The following is a 16,886-nucleotide window of genomic DNA, read 5'->3' on the forward strand; positions in this document are numbered from 1 at the left end:
GACCATGTCAGGATCATTTCATGCAAGTTTCAGCCAAATTGCACTGGTAGAACTTGAGAAGTTAAAAATGTGAATGTTAAATCACGGCGCACGAAGACGGACGAAACATGACGACTATAGTTCATCCTGACCCTTCGGGTCAGATGACCTAAAAACTTCAAAATTTCAGTGAACATAGATAACATGAACTGTGTATAGAAATTCAAAATGTGTTGTAGTCTCTACACAACAACTTCCTTTAACAGATCGAAGTGAGTCACATGTCACATATAAAGGAAAACACACTTTACAGTATTCCAAAATATTTGTTTTGGAAAGCCAAGTCATATAAACCAAAAAGCTGGTCATCTGCTGGTAATTTCAATGTTGATGTTGGTCGTGGAAGGTACATACAGCAACTGCATGTATTTGCAGTTGGGATAAAACTGGTGCTTATAACAACAAATTCAATTGATGGGCTTAAAGTAAAGCCAACAGCTGGCTCTTCACTGGATGCTGTGACAAACTCCAAGATGTTTGATAATGTCAATGTGCCTCTTCTACCACCTATAAATTATCAAAACACTTTTCAATAGTTTTTGGTGTGAAATAAAATGATTATTACATGTACATGGTTTACAGTATCTATATACTTTTGTATCCAACAATGATCAATGACCACATGATGTAACACTACATATTTTTCTGCATTTGCCTTTAATTGTCCCTTTTGATATTCAGCACTTTGATACAGGATCTACGGTGTTTAAAACATTAAAATCCTTGAACTCTCTTATTGAAAATAGGAAATATTATGCTCTTAGATTGAAATTTTGACCAATTCATTGACCTTTTTGCTCCCACCCATCAGCCCCTATAGGAGATTTCAGAAAAGATGGCGTGACCTCATAGAAAGTTTACATCCGGAATCTCAAAGGTACAAACACAGTATGGCGACGGAAAAAATCAATAATAGTTACGTACATGCCCTCTACACAATCAATAATTCCAAGTTTAACAATTAAAGTATAAACTTCTACACTTGTAAATTCAGATTTTAAAATGGATTATTATTGTTTCACAGGTTACTGACATTTACATTTTTATTAGGTCACCTGAGCGACGTCCATCAACGTTTCCTTGTGAACGCAATCATTTGAGTAAATATAAACCGAGCTTAATGAAACTTTGTATGTAGACTACCATTGAAAAGATCTGGGACAAGTTTGAAAATTAGGTTAATTCACCAGTAATTTACGGAGTTATTGCCCTTTGCACTAATAATTACTATTGGACCTTGTGAACACAATAACTTGAGTAAATATGCACGAAGCTTATATTAATGAAGCTTTGTAGGTAGACTAACATTGAAAAATCTCAGACGAGTTCGAAAATCAACTTGATTCGACTGTAACATAGAGTTATTGTCCTTTGCACAAATAATTATTATTGGACATTGTGAACATTATAACTTGAGTAAATATGCACTCAGCTTCATGAAAGTATGTATTTAGACTAAAATTGGACGAGTTAAAAAACTGGCCTGATTTGACTGTAACTTACTGATTTATTGACCTTTGCAATAATAATTATTGAACCTTGTTAGCACGATAACTAGGGTAAATATGAACCGAGCTTAATGAATCTGGGTATGTAGACTAACATTGGAAAGATCTCGGACGAGCTCGAAAATCAGCTTGTTTTGACAGTTATTAACGGAGTTATTGCCCTTCTGAACACGATAAATTGAGTAAAATATGTATGCACTCAGCTTCATGAAACTTTGTATGTATAGACTTACATTGGAAAGATCTTGGGATGAGTTCTAAAATCAGCTTGATTCGACTTAAATTTAATTACTGTTCCTATTTCGTGAACAAAAGACATCAGTTGGCTAGCAAATAACATAACCAGTTTGTATCAAATACATGGGTAATTGGCTGAGGGGGGAGCTGTTATTTGAGACCATTTTTAGATATTTTTTTTTTCTGAAACAGACTATAGTCATCTTGCTTTTTTTCGTATTTTTCTTAAACTTATTTTAACCAACTTACGTTTTTAAGTCAAGTAAGTATTGAAATTACATAATTATGAAGAAATGTAAGCACCAGAAGTATTTAACACTGATAAAATGTGTCTATTTCATGGAATTTTGGAATTTCATGCTAGCCTGTTTGTTACCATGCATATACACAAAATGGCAGATGGTGCTTTCGATCGCTACTTTCTTTTTGTGGCAGATGGGAAATACTGACAAGAGCAGACAATAAAATGCTTAGAAATGATAACATTCCTGTTATTTAGGAACCTTTATCGTAGATATACAGTAAGTATTCATAAAACCTGTATAGACATTGTTAACGTGTTGTTGCCAGTTAGAGTTCATCCACACACGCTTGTGGAACATTAAAGTGACATGTTTTGTTTTCAACATGGCGATCTTGCTGTTTCTATGCGTAAACGCTCGGAAAAAATGTCCAATGCAATACATTTAGTTCTTATACAAGATGATATAGATATGTTAAGCATCTAACTGATTTGAAACAGTATTTTATTAGCACCAGCAAAGACAAATAGTTTATTTTTTTCAGCAAAAAATGTGAGGGCACCCTTATTATATTAAGCACTCTTAATAGGGATAAAATACAGTATATTTATGCAGATTTAATGTTGAAGAAATATCATGCACAAGGGGCTGTGTTCCCACCATGTTTATGTGTATAAAAATAAAAAATTGTACCATTGACTGCCCAGATGTACCTTTGTGCAACTTCGTCGTCATTTTTTCTTAAATCTCCTATAAGGGTCAACCATAGTCAATATTTACATAGCTATGAAGATTACACTTTTGAATTTCAACTCGATCAACACTATGTCTATGATCTGATTTCTAAATCTAACAATTTTATTATATACTTACTGGCAACTTCACGAATGTACCTCATGAAGGCCGCATACACTGCTCCCTCCTGGACTCTACCATTAGAACCTGTCTCTGAAAAGTTAGGTTTCAAATAGTGAGTCAGAGCTCTGACTGTTAGTTTCTTATTGGAAGGCCTCAACAGGAAGACAAAAGATGGGACACGGGAACCAATCTGCAAAAACAAAAATGTATAGTTCAGTGCTTCAAACATCAGGCCCAGAAGTCCTGTACATATCACCTAATGTCACATGGATATTTCAGGAAATATCTATAGGTAGCAATTATTGTCCTACCTGCCTTTACCAACAATACTGACAAACGCGATAATGATTAGAACATGTTACTTGAGAATTCATTTCAGGTGACCTTAAAGTTTCCTCTGGTCCAAACTGGGTGAGCTGAAGACTTCTAAAATTTTCACATTTTCTTTTTACCTGATAAATTCCAACCTCATCTAACCCAATTCTCAAATTCTGGATGCAACTGGACTGTGATTCGTCATTGGAGAAAAGTTCATTTAAAACATCATGGCGAATGAAGGTCGGAAGAGGACCATTTTGTAGTATGCTGAGGCCTAAAATATTCAAACACATATATTTACGAGATCGAGGAACAATGTTTTTTGCTAAAAAAAATATAAGCAAATTAATAGAGGATGACAAAGTGAAACGATATACATAAAAAGTGAAATATGTAAAATTTTACCATATCTTTTTTTTTAATCAATATATTACACATTTCAAGTACTAATATCAGAGATAACTTGGAACAGGAGATCCCAGATGGATCTTGGTGCCTACCAAAGAATGATTTACGTCCGACAATGGAAAAAAGGGATCTTTTCTAGATCTCTGCTTTTAGATCTTTGACTACATACACAGCTAGATGTATACTCTATATGAAAATTGAAAACGATCCCTTCAGTACTTTCCAAGATAAAGCAATAACAAACTTCAATAATCAAAATCCAAGATGGCTACGTGTGTACCTGTCTGCCATCTTGTTGACCGATCTGTCTCAAAATGCAATATGCACAACTATGAACTAGGGTCCTAACCTACATATGAAATTTGAGAAAGATCTCTTAAGTACTTTCTGAGAAATAGCGGTAACAAGAGAATTGTTAACGAAAAGACAGAAGGACGTAGGACCACAGACGAAAGGCGATTTGAATAGCCCACCATCCCACCATCTAATGGTGAGCTACGCTAATAACCACATAACTTTTATCTAAATACCTGTGTTAAGTTTTAGGTCGCACAGAGTTGTACACATTTCTTCAAAAGTGCGTATGCAATTAGGCTCCAAAAATTGTCTGGAGCACTTCATATCGATCTGATTGAAGCTCCTAGAATGCTGATATACCTTAGCAGTCAGACTTAAGAGAAAAAAAATTCTGTCTTTCTATCATCTTTATTGGGGTATATGTATTGAATTGTACTTAAAGTGAATAGTCGGGCAAAGGAAACCAGTCTAAATGCGTTCTTTGGCCTTCCAAAAGTCATTGTATACCATAATGATGGTCAAGTTCTGCTTACGGTGTCCAGTTTTGACCATTGAAATTTTGGGAAGCCCCGTGTAAATTTAGCACAGTTCTAAATATAAATTCTCCAAACTCTTTGAAAACGAGGCTGCGTGGAAATGTCAACATGGACATGTGTTTCTCAGTCGTGTCGGTTTCGTTTCGTGTGATAAACCACTAATGCGGTATGCAAATTGTTGTTTTGAGATGATACATTTGATGCAAAATGAAGTATTCTTACATTAATGACAATGCTTTGTAATCATTTTTCGATAAAAAGCATCTTGTACATGGAAATCGACACAAATATTCGGCCGATGCAGAGATGGGGCCCCGGCAAGGGGCAATTATTGCAGCATAGCATTCGTCGTATTTTACTTCAACCGAATCATGAAGGTTAAATACAAATAATCGTAACATAATTTCCCATTTAAAACCACACGAAAAACGTTCCATAGAACGTCCGTGCATGTAGCTGTCAAAGATGTGAAAATAAATTAGCTCATACATAGATATTTTACAAGTACAATATATGTGTTCAATTATTCCTGTAGTTTTTTGCAGAGATTTAATTAAATTATCTATGTCTCTGGTTGGTTTTTTTTTTTTGTAAACAATATTTGAGTTCTGGAGAGAGATGACATGAATGTCCAGCTGGAAGGAAAGAAACTTTTATGATGTACAGTTGGTAGTAGACTAAAGGTTACACATTGTGCACACGGTGTGAACTACGAGTGGACACGGAGTGCACGAGGTTTAGACTACAGGTAGACACGGAGTGCACGAGGTTTAGACTACAGGTAGACACGGAGTGCACGAGGTTTAGACTACAGGTAGACACGGAGTGCACAAGATTTAGACTACAGGTAGACACGGAGTGCACTACGTGTGAACACGGTGTCCACTACAGGTGGGTATCGTGTCCAGGTAAAATGTTCACTACATCTAGACCACAGACAGACTAGATGATGTGCCACAGAAATATGAGAAAATATGAATTGATTCTGCAGTCTATATGGACTTTGACAGATAGAAATAGTTATTGCGATCAGAAACATGATATTTATTGCAACATAAAAATTGCCGTTAATTACTGGAAATCATTCGTACTGTAATGTTTATTTGAATAGATACATATTAAAGTAAAATGTATCAATATATATTATCATACAATTTAATTTATAAATAAGGACGTTAATTATATAATTTATAAAAGCAGATTAACTGCGTACGTTACACCACATACTGGTTATGTCTCATCAATGGATAGTTCCCAGTAAAAAACTATTTTTCTTAGCTAGTGATAAGTAGTTTAAAGCTGAAATTCTTTTTCGTACGCATAAAGTGATGAACCTTGCGTGGAGTAAGATTTTTAGTATAAGCAAATCGTCGCCAAAGAGATATTTTGATCGGCAAATTATTTTGATTAAAAAGAATATATTGATTGGCATAATAAAAAGCAAGGACATATAAACATAAACAAAATTAAATTCTTCATAAAATGTTTAACTATGTATGTATGGAATATAGTTTTCTAAACGGCAAGGTGCGCGAAATAGTTTGTATAATACGTATACATTTGCTACATGGAACCTGGCGCGTTGCAAAGCATTGGAAAAATGAGAAATCGTCCATAGACGTTAAAAATCGGCATTAGAAATTACAACTTTATTACACTCAACCGATTGAGGAACCTGTAAGCACTGGCCTTAAGAAAGCAAAAATTTATTATCGGGCATGTGGCTGCTCGTGAGCATCAACACTGTACATGTTCAAAGGACCGATCGCTAAAATGTAGGTCACATGTCTGATAACAAATCAAACAGACAGAATCAAAATAAATCCAACTTCTACCCAGTTAAAACTGTAGATTCATAGTTGTGATTTGATTAGATTCTGAATTATTGTCATAATTAATTTTAATTCTAGAAACCTTGATAATTTGACAATATCCTTATTTTTGACCTTCTTTTACAAACCGCGTGAGTTATATGATAACAATAAATATATATTAATGTGTATGATCCATACATGTAGTATATTGTTCTACTTAAATTTGCCTGCTCGAAAGGTAGACCCCTAGGCTAGGACTGCAGTTGCCATGGTCACTTGGACTTCCATACTGTTCCATCAATCACACGGGTATGATAAATCTAAATTACCTAACATTGGCCAGAGTGGGACCAGGGGCCTGGGGCCTTCTTTGGGCACCCTTCAATATGTTCAGTCAAGTGTATCACAGACTAACAACACCTATATACATGTAGTACCTTATCGAAGCCCCAGGAGGTCCATTTATAGCATGCTGTACATGTACTTAGGTGGCAGCCTCTCTACATACATACATTGTAGTCATCACACAAATACGTACAGTTATAACAACAATGCTAGTCAATAGGGATATGTTAGTGTTTTAACTAGTAGTGCATTTTAATTTATTTGTTAATGAAGCTTTTTATATATTAAAATTAAAAATAATCTAAATACCAAGTGTATAGTTAACTAAAACATTTTATTTCAAGATTATTGGAATACTATATTTCATCCAATATCTTTTCATTAATTTATTTTTTACACTGGTTTTTTACATATATCAGAAACCTGATTATCATGACTATGTTGAATAAGTTCCTAATCTACATTAATTTTGATTATAAATATATACATGTATTATTTGTTAATTCAAGGTTGTGACAGACATGCATTATTTACGCATTGTACAGCTACCGTCAGCTCCACTTCACCCCCCCCCCCCCCCCAGGAAACCGGTGTACATGTTTACCCAGGCTCTACAACAAGCATGTACATGTATCTAATAAGAATGGTACTTATGTGTTTCAAACACCATGAACCTATGTGATTTTTAAACGGTAAAGTATATTTGTTTGTCTTAACAAACTTCCATAGAAACAATTCTAAAAATCACATATTATATAAGGATACTGCCCCCATTCTCATAAAGCCGTGCGAACACAGAAGGTAACGATTCTGCCCTCTGGCCATCTATCGATGGTCACCTTGAGGTACCTGTATAGCTGGATACTGTGGCTTACCTGTATGTTTGACAAGTTATAATTATTGGACCATGACGCAATATACGATCAAGATAACTTGCCGGGTTGGGATCATAAACTTATTGTGTGTGTACCGGTAATTAAGAATCAAAACAAGCTGAATTGGGTACTTGTAGGTAGACTAGCCACCAATTAGTGGAGGACGTCATATAGTTTGAAGTGGATTTAATTCTGCATGATCTTTTAAAGACGTTCAGTTTTTAATAAAGAATATGTAATTAAGTTTTTTTTTACGTACAATACTTTTAGAACTTAAAATAGCAAGAAAAAATATTATAAAAGTGTATATATTTTAATGAAAGACGATCTACAAGTTATCGCTAGACAACTGATTGATAGGCACCAAATCTTTTTGTTTAGAAGCTATGTATTACCCGGTATATGATTGTATTATTGATAGCTTATTATAAAAGAAAAAGTATCTCAAAAGCACATTAGGACTGGTTTTTGCTGCAATTCAAAGTTGTTTTTGGCTTGTGAAAATGCTTGATGTAAGTGATTTATATATTTACCCATAAAACATTTACTTTTGAAAACGTAATATAGACAATTTAAGATAAGAAATGGAAACTACTGATATAATATTAAATAGACATTATACTTAATGAATATAAATCAATCTTTATTACTTTTGCAGTGAAAAGGTTTTATTCATGTATACTAAAACATATTGTATTGTATAGTTATATATACTGTACATTAAATTGTAAATGTTGTAATTAAAAAAAAAATAAACACTTAAAATTATAATTATGTATTATTTCAAATTGAAGAACTTATTCTACCCCGATCCCTAACTGTAACACATCACCTTGTCTGTCTAGCTCTCAATGTACCTGGACACGATGTCCACCTGTAGTGGACACCGTGTTCACACGTAGTGCACTCCGTGTCTACCTGTAGTCTAAATCTTGTGCACTCCGTGTCTACCTGTAGTCTAAATCTTGTGCACTCCGTGTCTACCTGTAGTCTAAACCTCGTGCACTCCGTGTCTACCTGTAGTCTAAACCTCGTGCACTCCGTGTCTACCTGTAGTCTAAACGTAGTGCACTCCGTGTGCACAAGGGTGTAACCTTTAGTCTACTACCAACTGTACATGTATCGTACAATGTATATATGTAAACGTACATTCCATGTAGCTGCTATAGAATTACAACTAGGAAATTCTCTCAAACATTGATATTATTTAATTCTTCACATTCATGTAGGCCTATGCTGTGAGAATTAACACATCATATATATTTCCAGAAAACATATAGGCCTACATGTATGTTACTTTCCTTTTCTGTTGTTTCCTGTTCTTTTTTGTGCTCTGGAGAAAAAGATGATTGAGTTGAAGAAAAGTAATTAATTAAGAGAAATGTGTACCACAGTACTTTGTCTGTAGCCGAGGGGTTCTATACTGTTTTAATAGTCCAGTAATTAATAATTAAATTGAAAATTTCAAAATTAAGATGAAATTGTAAATTCCATTTTTGAATGAAGTGGTTCCCCTCCTTTGAGAGTACACAGTGTGTATACCCTTTTTGGTTTTTAGGAATAATACCTGAATAGGAACCTGAAATAACATGACAATCAATCAGGTATGTGTGTGTTGGGGGGTGGGGGTGGGGGGGGCTAAAAGACAGAAGAATCATGAGGTTGGGAAGTTGTAACTTGAGTGGGGGGGTTGAAATATAGAAGAAATAGCTACAGATAACTGGAAGTGGAAGGGTGCTTTATCATTGATCTGGTCATTGCATATTTGGGGTTTACATGGCTTTTTTTTGGTTATTTAGTCTCATTGATTTTGGAGTAACTTTGAATCCATATGGTACTGTATATCTTTCTTTTTTTCCATGTGTAGCTATTTCTTCTGTATTTCACCCTCCGCCCAAGTCACAACTTCCCAATAGGTACCACTTTTTTGTTTAGAACTCAAATCAAAAGACAGATGTACATAGTACTTTTACATACTACATTTTAGTCTATGTGTTTGTAATCACTGTTACTACAGTATTAATACATAAATGGTCTATGTACAAGTTACACATAGACAATAAATGTGAAATTTGGTTCAGACAAAAAGATTTTTAAACATTTCAGATAACTTGCTAGTTTTATGGTTTTATTTATATGTTGAGTCTACTCTCTTGTAAAGTAGAATTTAGACAATCCTAAGACAATGTAATGTTTATCTATATTGCTAATATGTAAAAAAAAATCCTTATATTTTTAAAAGTAATTGAAAAAGCTATCTCACAAGCCCTGACAAACAAATGGGCAGGCATATGGATGCAAGAATTATAATCACTGGGATCTAGAGGACTAATATAAAAAAATATTTTACAAAGTTAAACAATGAAAAAGTATTGCATCATAATTTTATTTAATGATTACAGTTGAAAGGAACATTTTATAAATTAATACTGTTTAAATGTTCTGTTCATGATCTTCTAGGTCCATATTGGGAAAAGTTTACTTTCAAGAGCACTCAAAATCAACATTCTTCAGTCTTCATTTGATGCTAATTGTATGTATATGTATACATACACTTGTATACAGGTCCAAGGGATGAACTTTCTGTATTCATGTCACTATGCATGCATGGTGCCTGAAAAAAAGAACCAGCAATTTTTTTATATCTGTTGAATATGACAAAAATTGAAATGATCAATTTCAAATATATATAAATGAATAAATGTAGGTTCATTCTACAGGTTTTTTTTTTATCTTAGAGAAAACATTTTATAAGTTGTGAATGTGTCACTGATGTATTTGATAGAATCAAATATTGTTTCAAAAAAAGATACAAAATTCATTATCTATAGTTCCAACAAAAATTCAGAATAATTATAAATGATACATGGCTGCAGTACATTTCAACTCTGTAAAGTTTGTCATATACACATGAACCAGGTACAGTTGTAATAAATATACAAAACACTATTTATTATTATGACCAGAAATAATATTGTATGTGTCCTCCAAATATATCTAAAGAACAAGCTAAAAACCTACATGTACATATGTATATGTGTATATCAGAACATATACAATACAATTTTACTAATTAACCTACAATGTAAATCCTATATACAATGTATGTGTATAACACTACCAGAACATGTACAGAACAAAAACTTACAAATTAAAAATCTATAAATATATACATCAGAACTGTATGAATTGACCGGTAGCATACAGGGCATTCATTACCCCTAAAGAGGCCCCACTAAAGAACCGCTATTTACCCCAGGGTTACGTTTTACGCGATTGGGGAACAGGTATGAAAACATGTGACCATATGTGACCACTCATTTATGAAAAAAAATACTGCTAGGGACTATTTACATAATGATCAAAATACGAAGACTCACTCACAATCAGCTGAGCAGGGAGTACCGGGTACGTAGTAGGCCTAGGTACGTACAGTAGCGGTCCGGAGCCGCGTGCTCGTTTGAACTGTTCTCTTCACTATAACAAGTTGTATTGCGTCGTAATGTGTACCGATGTCAGTTGTTGGGATTGTCGATGCTCCATTGCCTTTCCTTTCGCATTTTAGGTGAGTCAGTTGGTTGTTTTGGCGGAAACATTTTGGTTCACCAAAACTACGGTAGCCATGTTTTGTTTACTACGGAGAGTGGAGGGTGTTGCGCATGCGTTAAGATTGAACTGCACTCTTAGCCGTCCGGGAGGACTTTTAGGATTCCCATAGATATTATTATTTTCTTCGCATGTACAGCGATTTTGACGGAAAGTTTTATTTTTCTAATTCATAAGAAATTATACCGGATATATTAATACCATTTTTACCGATTTTACAGTCACTTGCCCGACTATTCGCTTTAAGAGTCAGTACACAAAATATGGCAATTAAAGATGCTCCACCCATAACAAATGGTATTTTTCCTCTATCAAGATCAGTTACAAGTAACAAAAGTTACTAACTAAAAACATGATTAACACTATTGAAAAGTTTGAGCTTCTAATTTTACTTCAAGATAAAAATATTTAAAAAAAAATAATTAATTGCATCCCAAAAAATTGTGGCACCATGTCCTATATGGAATGGAGTAGATTGTGCATGCACCGAAAGGAAACTAAATAATTTCATATCATTTTTTGTGTTAATTAAGCATATGTATACACGATAAAACACCAATTATTGTTCAAATGATGAGTGTTAATTGTTTATGCTGTCGGCTGTGGAGCATCTTAAGCTTTAAGCTATGAAATAAGGCCTTAATGAGCTAGGTGAGCCACATTGGTGTTGATAATTACATATGTACAATGTTATATGTTTTAAAGTAGAAACTGCAAGGAACAAGTTAATACGTTCAGCATTATTAGTAAGGTCTACTTTGTACTAGATTTTAGATGAGTGACTTTGTAGAGATACCCAGTAGATTACAATGGAACTTTTTTTAAGATCTTACCAAGAATCTTTCCGACTGTAAGGTAGTCCTCACTCAGCACACTCTAAGATCATGGTCAAAGTATTTTTCTTTGATGGCCATCAATACCAAACGGAAAAATTCTTTTCTTGGTCCACCAAGTCGGATTACACTCTGGAAAATAACATGAAATTTTAATTGATGCAAATAAGGACTCAAATTAAATTTTGGATAACCCCCCCCCCCCCCCCCCCCCCCCCCCCCCCCCCCCCCCCCCCCCCCCCCCCAAGATAAACGCCCCCCCCCCCCCCCCCCCCCCCCCCCCCCGGGTAATCATAATAGCTTGCTGGATATCAAAATTGGTTCAGCAATTTTTATTTTGTTATAATTTTATTAGGGATGTTTTTGTCCCCTGCCAGTGAAACAGGTAAGATTGTCTTTACCTTGTATTAAAGGTACCAAATGGTTTGAAGTTTTCAAAAAATATATTATCCATCAATCTGTTCTCAAGTTATTGTTTGATGGAAACCAACATCCAAAAAAAACAAACAGACCTTAGATGGAGACAAACACTAAAGTCCCCTTACTGTTTCACCCGACAGGGGACTAACAAGAGATCCCAGGATTGATCTATGCATGTCTGACAATTGTTCAGATGGATCTTTTCTCTGCTTTTCAAACTTCGACTATAAAAATCCAAGAACGGTTGACCGATCGGCTCCCAAGAATACTCATGCACAACTAGGGCCCACATGGAGTACCCACATATGTCATATGGAATTGTGAAAACAGATCCCTGACAGTTAATTCTGTCTAGAGAAATTAGCCTGTAACAAACTTCAACTATCAAAATTCAAGTTGGCGAAGCGGTCATCCATCTAGTTGCACCGATCAGTCACAAAAGGCAATTATGCCCACGTTTAAACAACTAGGGCCCAAGGGGAAGCTTACATAAGTATAATTTGCGAAAGATCCCTTCAGCACTTTCCGAGAAATAGCTGCTGACTCTAACATAGAATTGGTATAACAGGAAGGGGGACAGACAGACGGGACCATAGGACAAGAATGCGAAGATTGAATAGCCCACCATCATCAGATGGGAGTGAGGTTATAACACACTACTCATATCCCTCATTGACCTCACATATTAAATAAGGATATCATTATGATGGTTAACCCCCTAATTAGGGCGCTTCAAGATATAAGCTATAAAGAGATGGCAATTGAATAACTATTGTCTTCAACTCTCAATGAAAACTATCTCACTCTAAAGTTATTCTGATAATTTTTGTGATAGATATATTGGCTGATTTCATCCAAAAGGCGGTTTTTCCATAGTTGTTTTCATCGATCAACGACAAATAGGGAGTTGGTATTTCTCCTCTCCAGAAGCTATTGTCTCCGTTAACATCTTCATCCGTACACACAGTTTCTTTTCAGGCCAATCAATGGTAGTAAGCCTGTTTGCTATATATTAAGTATTTCTCCGGGATCCGATCACTCCCAATGTGATACAACTTTCGTGTCACTACATTTTCCGAGCTAACGCGGGCATATCTTCTAAGTATTTGTGATGATTTTTGGTAGATATAGCTTGTTAAACGGAATATCAAGTTCTTTTGATATCTTCAGTCTCTGTTTGATAACAGATCATTAAAGTTTCGGTCTCTCTGCGTGAGGTTCTGCTACATTCGAACCTTTAGAAGCTTCCCGTCCATTTCTGTTTGATAACTGATCATTCAAGTTTGGTCTCTCTGTGTGAGGTTCTGCTACATTTGAAACCATTGGAAGCTTCCCGTCCATTTCTGTTTGATAACTGATCATTCAAGTTTGGTCTCTCTGTGTGAGGTTCTGCTACATTTGAAACCATTGGAAGCTTACCCGTCCATTTCTGTTTGATAACTGATCATTCAAGTTTGGTGTCTCTGTGTGAAGTTCTGCTACATTCGAAACCATTGGAAGCTCCGGATCCCTGTCCCTTTGTATTTGACTCTATAAGCTCTACATCCAAATCATTGTTTCGATGACCAAATGTCTTGGTATACTGAATGCATTTCAATGTCTGGCAATTCCATATCAGAATCCTCATCACAGCAGGGTTACTATATGGGCCCTCAGCATTGTTACACTATATTAATTGGCCACTTTTGAGACATTCTTCTTTTTATCTTGCTGTTGAATGATAGAGTACCTCATTGTCAGACAAAACATCCACAGTTTCTAGTTGTTTAGTATTGGTCTGATAGCGCAAAATCCTGGACTGTTGGCTCATCACAGCCTTGGCAACGTTTTGGAACGTTCCAGGTGCATCCTAACACTCTCAATTTTTCTTTTGTTTTGCTTTGAACTCACATTCTTACGGGCAAAGCGTGTTCAAAGAGCCGGACCAAATCCATTTAACTTAGGGTAACATGATTCAGAAAGCCTTCTGTCTAGCGTTTACCTCATTTTCATCGTCATCTTGGTTGATAAATACAATCCATTATTGTTAGCCTAGCAGCCACCTGCTTCTGCATAACTTACTTCTCTCGCTTCCAATTAGGAAACTAGTACTTTGCATCTTTGTCTGACGAATGCAAAACAAAACTTGCTGGTCCTGGATCGAGTGCTGATACTCTTTTTCTTATCTCTCGGGCCTTACTGAGCACTGTCCGTCGCGCCTTGATCTAGGTCCAAGTTTAAAGCCTAGGTTTGTCCCTCAAAGATGTACCGGGTATCAGTAGGAAGAATAGTCATTGCTTTTCCCTAAATAATATTCAATTGGCTTTAATTGTTCTATCTCAACTATCTCTCTTGGAAATGAATTTTAAGGGCCAATTAGGTTCAAACTAGCGTCCAACATGAGTTAAAAACCATCCAGCGGGACCGCCCGCCCCCGACCCATGATGTTATTTAATCAATTTTGATTTGAATGGACCGTTTTGAAGTGTTTCTGATATATAAAGGGATACCTAATATAACATCAGTAGCGACGACAGAAAGGGCCCCGCTGATTGTTTCTGACCGTTGATTCAGTGGATACAGTGAGTATCATTTGAGACTAGCCGTCGATTCTTTCGCGTCGTTAGCGTGTATGAGTTAGGAGTCGCTACAAATTTTGTAATGGATTAAGCATTTTATTGGGGGGCAACCGAGGGTGAAAGGTGACAAATCTGAGGTAATTCGTTGGGGTTAGTGCGATCGACGGTTGGTCAACTTGATTCCTGATTATATACATAGCAAGACTATTAGACATGTAAGTAGCATCTTACATTTGAAACTCAAATAAAATTGACCTTGTGACCTTATTGATCGGTATGAGAACTTGGGCAATGACCTGTACATTTTGACAGTCAACTCCTTGTTTAATTCTGAACAACTTTGCATCATAATGTTATAACAAAATGTTTATCAGTTAAGAGCAACAACATTGTGATTTTTTTAAATGTTAAAATCCAAGATGGCCGATTTTTTAATTTAATTTCAGTCTGAAAAATTACCAAGCAGATCTAGGATGGATGGGGAATCATCATGTAAAATATGGGGAAAATACTCCACTCCCTTCCATCATTAATGTGCAAAAGAAAAAAAACGGACAGACGGACGGACGGACAGACGGACGGACAACCTGATTACTATAGGGCACCCGCATCTCGATGCGGGGCCCTAATTAAATTATGCTATTTGTTAAATTTGAGAAGATTTTTGAAGTATAAATTGTTACGTAATGTACTAATGTAACCTACAACAAAGTTTTACTACCATCTCATACTGATAATTATGACAGCATTTGACTCAACTCCTATAACAAATGACTAAATAATGCTCAAAAATGTGTTTTCTCTATATAAACTGTTGTAAACTTAACCCCCTGAAGAAGGAAAGAAAAAATAAAAGACAACTATGTACTTGTAAAAGAGAAAGAGACAATATATAGCAGCATGTTAAAGTATGGTGAACAATATAGACTTTCTTTTTAATGCATATTTAAAAATATTATGCAAGTACATAGGCAATAAATCTGTGACATGAAAAATTACATAAAATATCAAAAAAAAATCCGACCTACCTACCCTATTTTTTTGGCCTAATGTGACCCCCTAAACAAACATATTTTTTTTTGGCCATATAGATCTTAATTGACACATGTACAGTACTGTATTACAAATATAATAAGAGGCCCATGGGCCTTCATGGTCATCGGATACAGAATGAAACAGACATACAAGCACTATATTGGCCTATCAGGCATTTGAAGTCTGTGATAATATCTATTTAACCTTTTATCTATGAAGGGTATTTCATTCCATTATAAGTATATGTTACATTTCCTATGAAAATAAAGGAAATAATGCTCATAAATGAGTTTTCTTTGACCCTGGGGAGGAAACTCTTGAGACCCCAGGGCCATAAAATTCACAAATTTTGGAGAGGACCTCGAGACCTTTCAATCTATGAAGAGAATTTGATTCTACCACATCTGCGGATGGAGAAGATTTTTGAAATTTTAGCCATTTTGTCCCCTTTTGCCCCCCACCCCCCACCCCAGTACATTGGGGCCATATAATTCACAATTTTGATTAGCAGTATGCCTTAGAAGTTTTGTGCAAAAATTCATTGAATTGCTTCAGCAGTTTTGGAGAAGTTTAAAATGTAAAATTGTTAATGGACACACAATGCATGACGACGGACAAAAGACGAATAGAAAAGGTCACTTGAGACTTTGTCTCGATCAGGTTACCTAAAAATGTAGAGCCAAACACCTGTGGTCCCACACATGCCAGATTCTTGTTCACAGCAGTTTCATCCTCAGAGGGAAATACAAAATAAAAGCCACAAGAGGGCCACAATGATGCAGGTGGTTACGACTGTTTTCTCCCTGCCATAATTTTATACAAACACATGTGAATTGAAGAGTCGGCAAGGGGGACAACTCCTTTTTAACTATATTTTTAGGTTTCGCAATACTATAATTATACAGATTGCCAATATCATGTATCATAATGTGGGACCAAAAAAAATGATTTCATTCA

General features: G+C 35.4%; 1 long non-coding RNA gene across 1 annotated transcript; it reads right to left on the minus strand.

Moving 5' to 3' along the window:
- Positions 1-197: 197 nt before the first annotated feature.
- LOC138313070 (uncharacterized) lies at positions 198-12,029 on the minus strand. The gene is made up of 4 exons (XR_011207122.1): positions 11,917-12,029; positions 3,337-3,476; positions 2,900-3,074; positions 198-546 (listed from the first exon to the last, which is right to left on the minus strand). It is a non-coding gene; the product is annotated as an uncharacterized lncRNA (long non-coding RNA).
- Between the last annotated feature and the right edge of the window lie 4,857 nt (positions 12,030-16,886).

This window comes from Argopecten irradians, unplaced genomic scaffold (assembly GCF_041381155.1).
Source record: "Argopecten irradians isolate NY unplaced genomic scaffold, Ai_NY scaffold_0581, whole genome shotgun sequence".
In the NCBI taxonomy this organism is placed as follows: Eukaryota; Metazoa; Mollusca; class Bivalvia; order Pectinida; family Pectinidae; genus Argopecten; species Argopecten irradians.